At 40.2% G+C, this 15,085-nt stretch overlaps 1 protein-coding gene across 2 annotated transcripts in view; it reads right to left on the bottom strand.

Annotated features, from left to right (window-relative positions):
- ANO6 (anoctamin 6) overlaps positions 1-15,085 on the bottom strand; it is a 185,427-nt gene that overhangs the window by 117,283 nt on the left and 53,059 nt on the right. The window lies entirely within an intron of this gene.

The raw sequence follows: 15,085 nt of genomic DNA, 5'->3' as shown, positions 1-15,085 counted from the left end.
AGGAGAAACTGTCAATTTGAGTGAATAAAAACAGAAATGGCTTTACTGAAACATCATCTAGGTAGAACAAAGCTGCAGCTGTTGCTCTCATGACCTACTGTAGTACTGAGAAGCAAATGATTTATGATGCTAATATGATCATTATACTTCCACTACCGAAGGGCTCCCGTTACTGTTTGATATTCTCATTTCTGGTAATCTAACACAGCCGAAAAAGTTCATTTCTCAGCAAAAACAGTCAAAATCAAGGTGACACTTTGAGGGCTTTTTATGAAAAACAGGGCAGAATCGGGGGAAAAAACCTTCTAATAAGGCAAAATGTTAATTTTTTCCCTTATATAAATCATTTTTCATTTACCATTTTGAAATGTATTTTTAGTATTGTCAACATGCCTCGCTTTACACAACGAAAGTACCACTTTGAATGGTTTCATGATTAGGTTATTTAATTTCAGCAGTTGGGATATAAAAGTATATTTTTGTGACTTGTGTGTTATCTGTTCATCAAAAAGCTGACTAGAGACCTGAAAACTAGTTATTGTAATATGATGACCAAACTTTGGCCTTCACCTATTGGTGGAATTTTTGTATGGATTTACAAAGAAAGCACAATGGAAAGTCAGGTTCGACGAACATTCACTGCCCGGTTTTTATTTTACATGGTCATTGTGTCATTAGGCCCTGGGGATACCAAGAAGAACCAGGCAAGCAAGTCTCCCTCTTCTTGAGAAAAAGAAATTGAGACATGATGAATGTTAATTTTAAGCTCATTAGTAAGTGCCAGGCTACAAAGACTTACAGAAAGAATACTGTGGAAAGCACTGTACACATATCTATCGATTTCGTTTATGTAGGTAAAAGTCAAATAATAGGTTTTGGGTCAAAAGAAACCCACTAAAATTCTACTTTTCCAAAATTTAATAATTAATCACGTAACAATTAGTTAAAAGTAAAAGAAAAGCATGTTTTAAAAACTATCAAGGTAGGGCACCTGGGTGGCTCAGTGGGTTAAGCCTCTGCCTTCAGCTCAGGTCATGATCTCAGGGTCCTGGGATCGAACCCCACATAGGGCTCTCTGCTCGGCGGGGAGCTTGCTTCCTCCCCACCCCACCTGCCTCTCTCCCTACTTGTGATTGACATACATAAATAAAATCTTAAAAAAAAAAAAAAGAATCTTATTCTAAAAACAAACAAAAAAACTATCAAGGTAGGTAAGTAAATAAGATTAAAGGAATCCAGTCATTGGTGGTACTAGTTCTGACTGACTTGCCAGAACAAAAGGAAGGGGCCCAATATCTAGACGCGCCGTCACTTTAATGGGTTCATAACAACACAGTGGAAAGCTCACCAGAGAGCTGCAATTCATATGATTATTAGTCTATCAATTAGAAGAAATGGAATAACTAACACTTATTTTCCGACTGTAAAATAGATCACCTCTAGAGCAAAGCAAATTTGAGACTTATTTAAAGTGGGTGATAAAAGGATCCATTATCTATAATTTTATAACTTAGCCAATCAGAAAACACAAAGAGACCTTTCAGGAAATTCATGAGTAAAAAAAACAAAGTGCCTGATAAGTAGTGCCCTAGCAATAAAAGTAATCAGAATTAGGCATTCACACTTTATCAAACAGCACCAGCACGGAAGTGGGTGGGTCCAACTGACGTATTTATTACGGTGATTGGTTGCCACTGAAATGATCAGACTCCTAGTGACCACATGAGAGACAGCAGATAAAAATAGATGAACCTGGTGCAAAGGGCACTGGGCATGGATTAAAGGGATTGACTAAGTTCAAGTCCTGATTCTGCAACTTTAGCAGCATGATCCCAGGCAATAACTTAGTCTCCGTTTATTTATCTGAAGCTGTTAATAAAATTACTTTCCCTTGTTATCTCACAGGGCTGTGCAAAGGGTACAAATGACAACTCAAAAGCATGTTGTAAAACAATACAGTACTATATAAATTAAGTTCATGTACACAGACCCAGCGATATGAAAAACTATAAACAGAAATTTCCTGAGTGTGTTATTTTATGCTTGGCACTTCTAAATTTCTGATCTTATTTAATATTATTTTTATCTTTGTTTTCACAGCTGATGAAAATTTCAGGTTATCAGTTGCCTGAAGCCAACCACCAAAAGTGACACAATGAGAATCTGAATTTGTCCAATTCCAGAATTGGACATATTTTTTAATATATTGATTTGTCTCCTCAGCTGCTATGAATAATTCCAAGGGGTCCCCCTATTGCTAAATGTAAGTTGATAAGGAATCAAGGTAGCATTGTACATACAAGTCAAATAAATATTAACCAACAACCTATCTTTTTTTTTTTTAAGATTTTATTTATTTATTTGACAGAGAGATCACAAGTAGGCAGAGAGGCAGGCAGAGAGAGGGGGGAAGCAGGCTCCCCGCCAAGCAGCGAGCCCGATGTGGGGCTCAATCCCAGGACCCTGAGATCATGACCTGAGCTGAAGGCAGAGACTTAACCCACTGAGACACCCAGGCGCCCCTAACCAACAACCTATCTTGAAAATCAAATGATAGAACAGTATAGTGAATTGTATTAATATAGCCAGCACCATTAGAAGAACTAATGGAAAACCTCCACAAGATAAGTAAACAGATACAACATTCTGGCTAATGGCTAAAGACACGGAGCTAGGTGATAGGAGTACAAACATCAAGATAAAAAAGTACAGAAACTGCCTTCAGGAATGTCATGACCTAGTGAACGTACAAGTTAAGAGGTATCAGAAGGGCACCTGGCTGGCTCAGTGGGTTGAGGCCTCTGCCTTCAGCTTGGTTTGTGATCCTGGGGTCCTGGGATCAAGCCCCGCATCGAGTTCTCTGCTCGCCAGGGAGCCTGCTTCCTCCACACTCTCTCTCTCTGCTTGCCTCTCTGCCTACTTGTGATCTCTGTCAAATAAAATTTTTAAAAAATTTAAAAATTTAAAAAAAAAAAAGAGGTATCGGAGGAATGGCCCATTCACCTTGGAAACGCGGATGTATTCACATATCCAGATGGGGGAGGATGTCTAATGATTTGCCACGCAGTCCTGCACCTGAAACTCTTCTCCCCTTTGACCAGAAGTCTCTGAAAACTGGTCTCAGCGTGCACTAGATATTTGACTTGAATGCTAGCACCCACCCATCACGATTCTTAAAGTAACTGCACACTTGGGCCGCCATTTCCTACCACTTCACACTTCCCAGGTATTACATGGGTCCACTTAGTCTCGCTACCCACATCTTTTACAAGTGAGCCTTCCCGACAGGGCCTGCATCATCGTGTGGTAGGTGTATTTGGTCCTCAGGTTCCAGTATCTCTCTCTCTGGCCTCGGTTTAACAGGACCTATTGTATTTTGGTGACAATTAAGTAGGGGAAAATCTATTTCTCATATTATCCATAGCTTGTAAGCCTGCAGATTATAGACCCTGTCATATTAAATGAGATTCTAAAATGAGGCCAAAGAGTCATCATAAATGAAAAGAAAGTTAAAAATGAAACATAAAACACGAAGACAGGACAGTTTCTTTCAAGGCCGAGATGGCTGTGTTTTACTACCCAGGGCAGTGGACTTGAATTGTAAGACCTCTACACAGTTTAACTCTGTGGCTTCAGGCACACCATTCAACCCTGAATCTGTCTCCTCATCAATAAAGTGCAGATGATAATGCCTACATCAAAAGGTCATTGTGGACAATAAATTAACTGACACACAGATAAAAGCGACTTGAAAAGTGTTAAGTACTATATAAATATTGCCTATTATTATTTTTTTACTTTAATAAAGTCTGGCACAAAGTTTTCTTCCTGACTTTTCACCTTGACTCTTCTTTTTCATAAAATAAATTCAAGTGTAAAAAAAAAAACCAAACACAACATTAGCTCAGCAAATATTTCTGAATGACCTCAATGTCCTATGCACTGTTGACTACTACTCGCAATGAAAAGAGACATGACTCAGGAAATGTTTCCTCATTTTTCTGAAACTGGACGGGTGATTTTTTTTTTTTTTTAACCCCAGCTTGTTACTGGCATTTCAACTCAATAATGGTAATATTTAAATGAAAAAAAAAAAAAGTGAAATCATCCTCTAATCATTTCTGGAATGCAATTTCAAATTCAAATTGATAGTTTCTATTAGAATTCTGTGTTTCCCATCTTAAGACAAAAATGTGCTCTCTCACTCTCTTGTATGTGCTCTTTCTCGCAGATAATTCTGGAAGTGGAAGAAATAGCTGAAGGGGAAAGAAAAAGGGACGAAGGCAAAAATGTCATTATGAAGATGTCAAGTTTGTTAGGAGAAGGAAATTTTTGACTCACATCTGAAACTCAGCACTATTGATCAGGCAATTTAGAAAATCAATAAATATTCTCCCTAAATTATGGTAAAAACCGCCTTGTTTCAAACTTTCCCCGTTGTGCTTGCCATTTTTGATCAATATATTGTAATCACACTGATTCACTACCTAAGCCAGAGCTGGGGTCATTCTTCACTTTTCCCTTTCCTTACTTGACATTTGGTCAGTCACCAAGTTTTAACCTTTTTATTTATTTATTTATTAAAGATTTTATTTATTTGAGAGAGAGCGAAAGCATACACGCAAGCAGTGCCGGGTACATGGTGCGCTGCAGAGAGAGAGAAAGGGAAAAGCAGAATCCCTGCTCAGCAGGGACCCCAAAGTGGGGCTCAACCCCAGTACCCCTAGGATCATGACCTGAACCAAAGGCGGAAACTTAACCAACTGGGCCACCCAGGCACCCCATTCTTTTTATTTTTAAACTCCTCCTAAGTATGTTTTATCTGAAATGTGCATCCCTTCACTGTCCCCCGACACACACACACATTCTACCCTTTCTTAAAATTTTTATTCCTGTGCCGCCAACGTACACCATTCATGTACCAAGTTAGGTTACTTGTTCAACTTCATGCTCCTATAGCACTTTCCATTGTCTAGTAAAACCTGTCAGGTCACTAAAGGTGCCCAAAACCTCAACTTGCATTATTAGTTATCAAAATAGAGTATTTTTCAGCTGATCTTCTAGAGTGTGGAAGAGAAATAAAGAAGAGTGATTATTATACATCAAATTTTCAGCTTTATACTGAACAGAGGCCCAAATAATCACATGGTAGTTGCTCTCTCACAACAGGCCACCACCACAGAAGATAAAATTCGGGGGAAATATAGGTTTCCAGCCCCCTTACTGCACTGTATGGTCCTGATTCATTCTTCTTCTCCGATGATCCATGAACTCTTGGGAGGAAAAGCCATTATCTTATTCTACTTTGTTTCCTCAGAATTTGAAACAATACCTAATATGTTACAGAGTATCCATAAGTGAGTGAACCAAAGATGGGATGAATTATAAACTCCACCATTCCAGAAAAGTTATTAGCGTTCTTCGATTTTCAGAATGGAGTCTGATTACTTACATCATGACACCAGCGTTTCTATAGCTCCAGAAACATCCTGCACTGGGCCACAGTGAAGTATGTTCACACTCAAGGCACGCTAACAATACAGTGCTCCTCCAAGATAATATTCTTCCAATCTTTTGACAGCATTTATGAAAAGGAGGATCTCTCCCTTTCATCCGCACTGCCCGCTGTTCCAGCAATGTATCAAACAGAACATGCTCCTTCCCACAGCACAACAGAGTTCCACAGAGGAACAAAAGAGGGACCGTTCAGTGAGTCGCTTGGGTGTCTCACCCTTCCAGCCCCATCCTAGTGGCAACTCTAAGGACTTCTTCCATCCCCCAGCAGCAATATAATACCCAAGAAGAGCTCTGATAAACACAATTTTCTTCATCTTGTTATTTTTCTGTGCTGTTTAGAGTGGTTTTAGCTCCTCTTACGCACTGCCTCTCCCTATTCCCGCAACCGTCCCCCAATAATTCTGCTCCAAAAATATACCTGGAAGTTAAACACATCTCCTTTTGAAGAGCTGGGAATAATGATCCCATTATTCATTCGCACGTCCCAACCAGGTTAGCTAATGCTTTTATAGAAAAGCTGACTGTATCTCTCACACTTCTCAGATTCCAACTGAATTCATCAGTTCCTTTCACCATCTTCAAAGTATTTTATTGTATTACCCTACGTAAAACATAAAAATTTCCATTTTAGCAATTTTTCAGTGTACAATCTGGTGGCATTAATTCTGTTCACAATATTGTGCAACCATCACCACTATTTCCAAAACTTTTTGTTAATCACATCAGAGACTCTGTAACCGCTAAGCAGTAACTTCCCATTTTCCCCCTCCCTACAGGCCATAATTACGTCCAATCTACTTTCTGTCTCTATGAATTTGCCTCTTCTAGAGATATTTCATGTGAATGGAATCATACAACGTTTGACCTTTTGTTTCTGGCTTATTTCTCTCAGCAGAATGATGTCAAGGCTCATCCATATTGCAGTACATGTCAGAACTTTATCCCTTTCTATGACTGAATATTGCACTGTGTGTGTGTGTGTGTGTGTAACAAACCACATTTTATTTATCATTCATTCATCCTTGATGGACACTTGGGTTGCTTCTACCTTTTGGCTGCCGTGAATAATACTGCAATGAACAACGGCATACAAGTATCTTTTTGAGTCTCTGTTTTCAATTCCTCTGTGTATATACCTGGTAGTGGAATTGCTGAGTCATTTAGTAATTTAATGTTTAGCTTTTCGACGAACCAGCAAACTGTTTTCCACAGTGGCTGCACCATTTCACATTCTCATCTACTCTACTGTGGTTGCTGGACAAGCTTTTGTTGTCATATCTTAGAATCCATTGCCAAATCCAAGGCCAAAGATTTACCCCGTTTTCTTCTGAGAGTTTTAAGGCTTTAACTCTTATGGTTAAATTGTTGATCCATTTTGATTTAATTTTTTTGCATCTGATGCAACAGTTCAGTCCAACTTCATTCTTTTTACATGTGGAAATCCAGTTGTCACAACATCGTTTGTCAAAAAGATCCTTCTTTCCTCACTGAGTGTACTTGGCACCCTTCTCAAAAATCCATTGGCCATAGATGTACATTTTTATTTCTGGACTCTGGAGTCTATCCTACTGGTCTATGTTTATCCTGATGTTAGTACCATACTGTTTTGATTACTACAGCAGCTTTGTAGTAAGTTTTGAAATCAGGAAATGTGAGCCCTCCAACTTTGTTCTTCTTTTTCTAAGTTGTTTTGGCTATTCAGGGCCCCTTATAATTCCGCATGAATTTGAGTCAGCTTTTCCATTTCTGCAACCTTTACTATTTTAAAAAGTAAGTTTTTAAAAATTCAGATTTAATAGCATTGATAATAATCAATCATGTAAATGAAGAGTGACTTTATTTGATTTTACCAACTTGGTGTTGTTTTTTAAAGCTTGGCTAAGACAGTTTATGTTCTATAAAGGACAAGTGGTATTAATTATAGAAATATGTTGCAACAATATCTTGGAAAGCTATTACTATCACTTTACAGTTCAACTGGCCCAGGCCTCCCAGGACCCTCAGGGTCCTGAGTTTGCAGTTGGCTATAGCTCAGCTGAAACCCGGTCCTAGTCACTGACCTGTCAGTCCCCAGATTATAGTGATTATACAGTGTCCTGGGGATGAAAGAAGACACTACCCTTAAATTTCTCTTGTCTTTAAACTCAAAACACATTGAGTTGTTACTCCTTGCTCACCCTACCCGAGTAGGCCTGATTTCAAAATGAGTTTTTGAATCCTATGAGGGATGAGAACATAGAAATGCAAAGGAAAAAAAAATAAAATAAAATATATATACACACACACACACATATAGGCCCACAGTCCCTTACCCTTATCTGAAATCTTTGATGCCAAAGCATTTGTGTTTCAGAATTTAAAAAGAAAATAACTGGGGAGGGGGGTGGGGAGGATAGGTGAGCCTGGTGGTGGGTATGAAGGGCAACACGTATTGCACGGAGCACTGGGTGCTATACGTAAACAATGAATCATGATACACTACATAAAAAAAAGGGGGGTGGGGCTTTGATATACAAAAAAATAAAAATAAAAAATAAAAACATTATTTCCAAAAAAAAAAAAAAAGAAAATAGCTTTTATGTATGTAGTATACATTACTATGTACCTTCAGTGGGGTCTGGGGCAATATCCCTTAATCAAATGAAGTCAGTCTTATAGCCAAAAATATGAACATTCACTCTAAGTGGGATAAATAAGATATATAAATAGCCTCGTGCTGGCTGAGGTCAGGTTTCTCCACCAAATGAGTTCGGATCTGTCAGGTGTTTTTTGGTTTGTTTTTGTCTTTGAGTATAGTTGACATACAGTGCTATGATCTGTCAGGTTTTATAACCAAATGAATTACCAAAAAAATTCTTTTTAGCACTTCTAAGATTTTTGAATTCTAAGTAAGGAAGTGTGAAAGTTTAACTACTAAGAACGTATTTAGCACACAAAACAGAAGATCTCAAAACCCAATTACACAGCTTGTCATATATACACAGAGCAAAAGGCTCGCAAGTGCCTTCGAATTGAAGACTAGGAAGGTCCTCATAGATTGTCATAATCACTCATCATCTCACATGTTCAGTGTTTTGCCAAATCAGTATTTTCCCCAGCAATCAGCTACAAACAAACTCAGAAATGAACCATAAATTTGCATAAAAGAAAAACCAGAATTCACATGCCATTTTTAATGATCAAATTGACAGAAAATAATTACTAATACCTAACAGAAGCAAAGGAGCAGAGAAGACATACAGATTTTGCTAGTGTCGGGTTGTACGAGTTTGTGGTTGGCAATTTGGAAAAATGTAGCAAAAGCTTTAAACTCATCATATTCTTCAATCTATTATAATTCTATTTCTAGGAAACAATTCTTGCTTAAGTCACTGAGGACATGGCTACGGATAATACATAATGCAATTATTTAAATAATTTTGTAGAAGAATATTCGTCACACAGAATTTTAACAATGTACTTCGGTGTGAAAAAGTAAAACTGCATATAGTATATGCCCCAAAGAACTGAGAGCAGGAACTCAAACAAATATCTGTATATACCCCTGTTCAAAGCAGGATTATTAACAGCAGCCAACAGGTGGGAGCAAACCAAGTACCCAACTGCAGATGAAGGGAAACACAAAATATACAATGCAGTATGATTTAGCCTTAAGAAAGCAAATTCTCACACATGCTCTAACATGGATGAATCCATACAAGGACAGTATGCTAACTGAAATAAAGCTGGTCACAAAAGGATAACTCCTCTATGATTCCACTTCTCTGAGATCCCTAGAGGAGTCAAGTTCAGAGACAGAAAGTACAAGAGTGGTCATCAGAGGCTGAGAAGAGGGAAGAATGGGGAGTGACTATTTAATGGGTGCAGAGTTTCAGTTCTGTAAGAAGAAAAACTTCCGGAGGTGGGTGGTGGGTACAATTGCACAACAATGTAAATGTACTTATTGCCACTGAATTGTACGTTTAAAAAAGGATTACAAGTAAGTTTTAGGTGATGTGTATTCTACCACTGTGAAAACAAAATGCCATTCTGCTAATGATTGTGGACGAAGCTGCCCCAGGTAGCAGGCACTGGGGGTCCCAAGACAGAGGAGCATAAACAAGATGTACACTATGCCTTACCCTTCTTAGCTGGAGAGCTCTCTAAAGGGTTGAGTCCATAACCACATCTACCACCTACAGGTAGGTGTAGAGGGCTTTTGTGGTGCTAAGGCTCTTATCTCCTTGCCTAGATTTTAAATCTCCCCTTTGTCATGAGCCATTTCCAATAAACTGAAGAGTATATAAAACTAGCAAACAAACAAAAACCCTATATATACTATATAATCTAAATTTGCATGGGGTAAAAATAAATTGAACCCGAAGATAATGGGTGATGGAATGTCAGGTGTTTTTATTTTCTTTTTAGTATCTGTCTACGTTTTCTAATTTTCTACAGTGAACATGTACAAAACACGAATATGTTAAGGAAGTGTCTCAATCTTAACTACAAGCCAAATTCTTGATTTCCACCCTCCACTATGCCCCCTCCCCTGCCAAAAAGACTTTCTATATGCCACCCCCATCTTCCCCATCTCACAGGGAAGTGGCCCCCAAATCCACCAAATTAATCAGATCAAAATTACTGGAGTCCTCCCTGGCTCCTTTCCCTCATTCCCCTGCATTTAACTCCTCAATAAATCCTATCAGCTGAATTTTCAAAGTCTACCCAGATTTTGGTTTAAGCTACCAGCTAAATAATGGACCCAGAAAGTAGCTACTTCTCACCATTTCCATAGTGCCTACGGAATACTAGCTACCAATTAAGGAGTCCTTATATTTCAATGCTTGTTTTATAGCTAAGTTCTTTTTATATAGAGTTCATCCTCTGTTCATCCTCACAACAGTCCTATAGGGTAAAAATTAAGTATTATAGTTACGTTCATATCACTGATGAAGAGGCACAGAGAAGTCAAGTGTTTTGTCCAAGACCACACAGCTAATGAGCAGGAAAATCAGAATTTGAACTTAGGAGACCAGAGGCGAGGCTTATAGACATATTACACTGCCCTTTGGCCTTAGCTTGCTCACTCCCATTATTCAAGTCTCTGTTCAAAATGCATGCCCCAGAGAGGCTGTCCTTGAAATCCTAAATTTAACAGCCCAAGAGTAGAGCCACTGTTCTCCATCACCTTGCCCTGCTCTACTTTCCTTTAGTACTTAATAATAACTTCATTATAATATATTGAGTTCCACGACGGAGTTTATTTGTAGATGAATCCCAAGCACCTGGAACAGTACCTGGGATGTGCTAGGGACTCCATAATTATCTCAATGACTTACCAAATGGATGCATAACTTCTGTAAGGCTGGCTACTGAGTCAGACCTGAATTCAAATCCCAGACCTACCACTTCCTCACTATGTGAATTGGGGCCATTTATTCAACCTTTCTATGCCTCCAAGTCTACACCTGAAAAATGGGAATGATAGTACTTCCTCCTGGGGTGGTTCTAAAGATGAAATGAGTTGTGGCATGTGAAATGTTTAGTGCATTACCTGCACACAGTAAACACTAAATGAATATTAACAACAAGTATTATACAAGGAGGGAGAAAATGATGTATTTGAACCTTCGTGAAATTCTTTTCATTTTTTTAAAAAGACGTACAGCCTTCCAAGTATGTCAAGAAATAAGAATGCTGACAGCACTTTATTCAACGTTCTAGTAACTCAAAAATTAGGAAAGTGTCTGTAAATTCAATCTGATACTTAAAAGAGATCACAAAGAGAACTCAAGACATGTAAATTCCATTTTTATGCATTCTCTACTGTATTATCTATTTCTAAATCATGCATATTACTTAAATTTTGAATGTATGCATATATTTTTTAAGCTACCAGTTAAATAACAGACCAAGAGGACAAAAATTCCTTCCATGTGGATTAGTTTTAATAGTTTAGGATATTATTTTAAGTGAAACAGAACTGAATGCCTATATGGTTAAGGTGGTTTAAATTCATATGTGGTGAATGTGCTGCCTGTGCTCAGCAGAAACACGACAGAGTCATGGGCTACTCTAGCAGCAAAACCTCATCCTCTTCCCTTTCACCCTCTAGAGCCCAGGGAGCTTGGCGGAAGTGGCCACCCAGCCCCCACGCCCCTGTCATTTCCTTGTGCGGAAGCAATGGCCAGAGCCATGGCCATCCTAAGTGCTGAGAATGCAGGGGAATGTGCTCTGAACGAGTGGCTCTTTGAGGGAAACTCACACCCTGCGTGGAGAGCCAGGAGTCGAGGCAAGAAGCATCCTTCGGGATACACAAGTGCCTCTCCAGGAGGTCCCAGGGATTGAACCCAGGCCCTCTGATCCACAGAAAACGTAACCAAGTCTGGTGTCTCTTTCTTTCCTCACACTTCGATTCTGTAACTCGAAATACTAGCTCATTTGCCAGCTGGTAAGAACCTCCCACTACTCTCCCCAGTAGATGAGGCGGGGCTCCGTGATAGGGGTGGGGAGGCAGGCAGCCCGCCCACACAGGAACATTCCAGTCCTAATTTGGGAGCTCTTTATGTAATGCATTAGAAGGCCTTTTCTTTTAGAATCCCATCAGGGACTTCAGTCCTGTGATTATCTTCCAGCTGGCCAGATGCAGCAAGAGAGGTTCAGGTACTTCTACTCCAGAAAATACCACAAAGTGGTTATTTGAGATTTAAAAATAAACATATCATCCAAATATAGCTAAATCACCTAGAGATGCAAGGTATTTAAATTCTTTCAAAATATGCATTTAACATGCTAATTACAGAAATACTAATACAAATGACACTTAAAGCTGATTGCCTTTCCCTAGGGAATAATAATCCTGAGACCTGTTCCAGAATCAAATGTCTTAAATTACTGCCTTTCTGAGTTCATCTCATGACTGCTTTGTCCTTGTCCTTCCTTCCTGCGTAACAAATTTATATAAGCATTGGGCTTTTGCACAAAATAATATCAGTCATTTCTGTAGCATGCAATATGAACTAAGTCCTACGGGTCTTCAAGATATAAAAACGTCCATTAAGAGATTTATATACGAAAGTTTTAGGTAAGAAAAATAATACAAGTGACCATCCAGGAAGGACAGATGCCACACAGGGCTGAGAAGCTGAAGGTGCGAATGAGCGGACCTTGCTGGGGCTGGAGGAGGTGGTCCAGAAACCAAGCTCTGAGCGAGGTACGAGAGGAGATAGGAGACCACCTCAGAGACTGCTCTGATAAGACAATCCAGGCTGGAAGTAACAGAGTGATGGTGGTGGTGAGGACAGACAGAATTAGATGGAGTCCAGGGATATTAGGGCCTTAGAATCTACAAGTCCTGTGAGTGACGGGAGGGAAAGTGAGAGATGCCCTGTCTCAGACGCCTGCCTGCCCTGGGCAACCGGGTCTGCGAAGCAAGAAGGGCCTTCAGATCTTCAACGTCTCCTTTGCCAGTTTCAGTGAAGAAGTCTTAACCTCCTGGTTTGTAGAGGAAGCGGAAAAACTAGGTGCTTTGAGAGAGAAACGTCATAAAGTTCCATGCACGAATCAACTGCACTACATGTTACTCATTCAAGCAAGGAGCAATTGCCGGGGGCCTGCCATGTGCCAGCACTGGCCACGGCTCTGGGGCTGCGGCAGTGACCAGTGACAGAGGACCCTGCTCCCCACCCCCACCCCTACCCTCCTTGGCCTAAAGCCTCCTCCGGTGCCTTGGTTCCCATTCCCACTGGCTTCTTACTATCCGACATTGAGCATTTTTTCCTGACTTCAACCTACTCTTCATTTGCCCCTCGTCGATATTTTTCACACTCAAACTTCTTCCACCTTAAAAAAAGAAAAAAAGTAAAGAAAGAAAGAAAAGGCCCCTTGCCTTGGGCACAGTCGCACTATCAAAATGTCAAACACACCTTCCCTTTGACCCCACAACTCCATGTTAGGAACTTGTTCCACAGAAAATTCCTGTGCACGTATATACGTAAGGATACACAAGTCAGTATGCACAGGTGTGTTCAGTGTAGTGTTGTGAAAAAGCAAAGCTGTCTAAATAAAACTCAAATATCCAGAGAATCAACTCCGACACACTAGAAGACTACATACACCTGCTCCATGGGATGAGGTCTCTGAAGTACACCGGTACAGATACAAGCTTTAGCAGACCCTCTGGCCATAAACCCAATTTCTGTAAAGTAAGTGTGTATCACTATGTGTATGTGGTAGAATATGCACAGAAGAATCTAGAAGCATATACCTCAAATTATTAATGGTGGTCACACTTGAGGGAATGCAGTTAAAGAGGCTGTTCTCAGTCATATTTTTTAATGTTTATAAAACTTTTACAATGAGTACATACTGCTCTGATAACCAAAATAAAACAATAAAGGTAAGTGTTTCCTTCCTTCCTGAGAAGGAAACACCACTTTATCAGCCTTTTCTACTGCATCTGCTACATTACAACATAGTCCAAAATTCTTAATACTACTGCTACGGCTCTAGGTGGGCGGGCAACCCTCGTACAGGGATCCAGCCTCTAGCCACCTGTCACTCAACTCTGGCTAAGATCATCCGTGACTCGCACGCTGCCAAACCCAACACCCATTTGACATTTTTGCCTTACTTGACATCTCAACAATCTCTGACACAGCTGACCAGGACTTCTTCTGAAGACTCCCTTCTCTTAGAAGTTCTTCTGTCCCTCTATGGGGCCTCCCCACCCCGTGACTGGAGCTTTACTTCTGAAAACACTCAGGCCTCCACCTATGGCCTGCTCTGCTGTAATTTACCCATGGCATCTGTTAACAGCTTCAGCAAAAGACTCCAAATGCATCGTTCTATTTCAGGTGATCTATTCTGAATTCCAGACTCATACATCCAACTGCTTATGTGACCCCTCCTCTCGGAAACCTCCCAGGCATCCCAGACTCACACAATGTTCACACCGGACTTATGTTTACACACACACACACACACACGCACACACACACTTCTTTCTCCAGGATTTCTTATCTCAGGAAATGGCACAACCACCAATGCAGCTGGTCAAGCCAGAAACCTGGGTGTAATCCTGGAGCCCCCCTTTTCTTCATCCTCACAGTCAAACATTCATCATCCTACGGTGCAGAATATATCTTGAGTCTGTCTTGCTCTTTCCATCTTACATGCCAAGCAGACCTGAGTTGGACTAGGGCAGAACTTCCCTGACCAATCCCCTGCCAGCAATTTCCACTCCCTCCCCATCCTCTCTCCCTTCAGCAGCCTAAGTGACTTCTGAAAATGAAATTCTGACCCACTCTTCTGCATTAAACCTTTTGTGGCTTCCCATTAGGAAGCTACTTCCACATTTATGACCACGAGCATAGGTTACGTCTGTAATGGAGGAAAGTAAGAACAATCATTTTTAAAGGAGTCTGGTTACAAAGAGACTCTAAGCACCATGAGAGCAGGGGTTAGGCCTGTGTGGGCTGATGCGGAAGCTCAGGGCCCAGCCAGGTCCCTGCGCACAGCTGACTCTGACACATACAGACCGGCTGAACGACTGAATGAACGGGACGTGGGAGGACCTCGGCTGGAC

The sequence above is a fragment of the Meles meles genome, chromosome 7 (genome assembly GCF_922984935.1).
Source record: "Meles meles chromosome 7, mMelMel3.1 paternal haplotype, whole genome shotgun sequence".
Lineage (NCBI taxonomy): Eukaryota > Metazoa > Chordata > Mammalia > Carnivora > Mustelidae > Meles > Meles meles.
The sequence above is the reverse complement of the archived record's forward strand: the minus strand, read 5'-3'. Positions and strand labels throughout refer to the sequence as shown.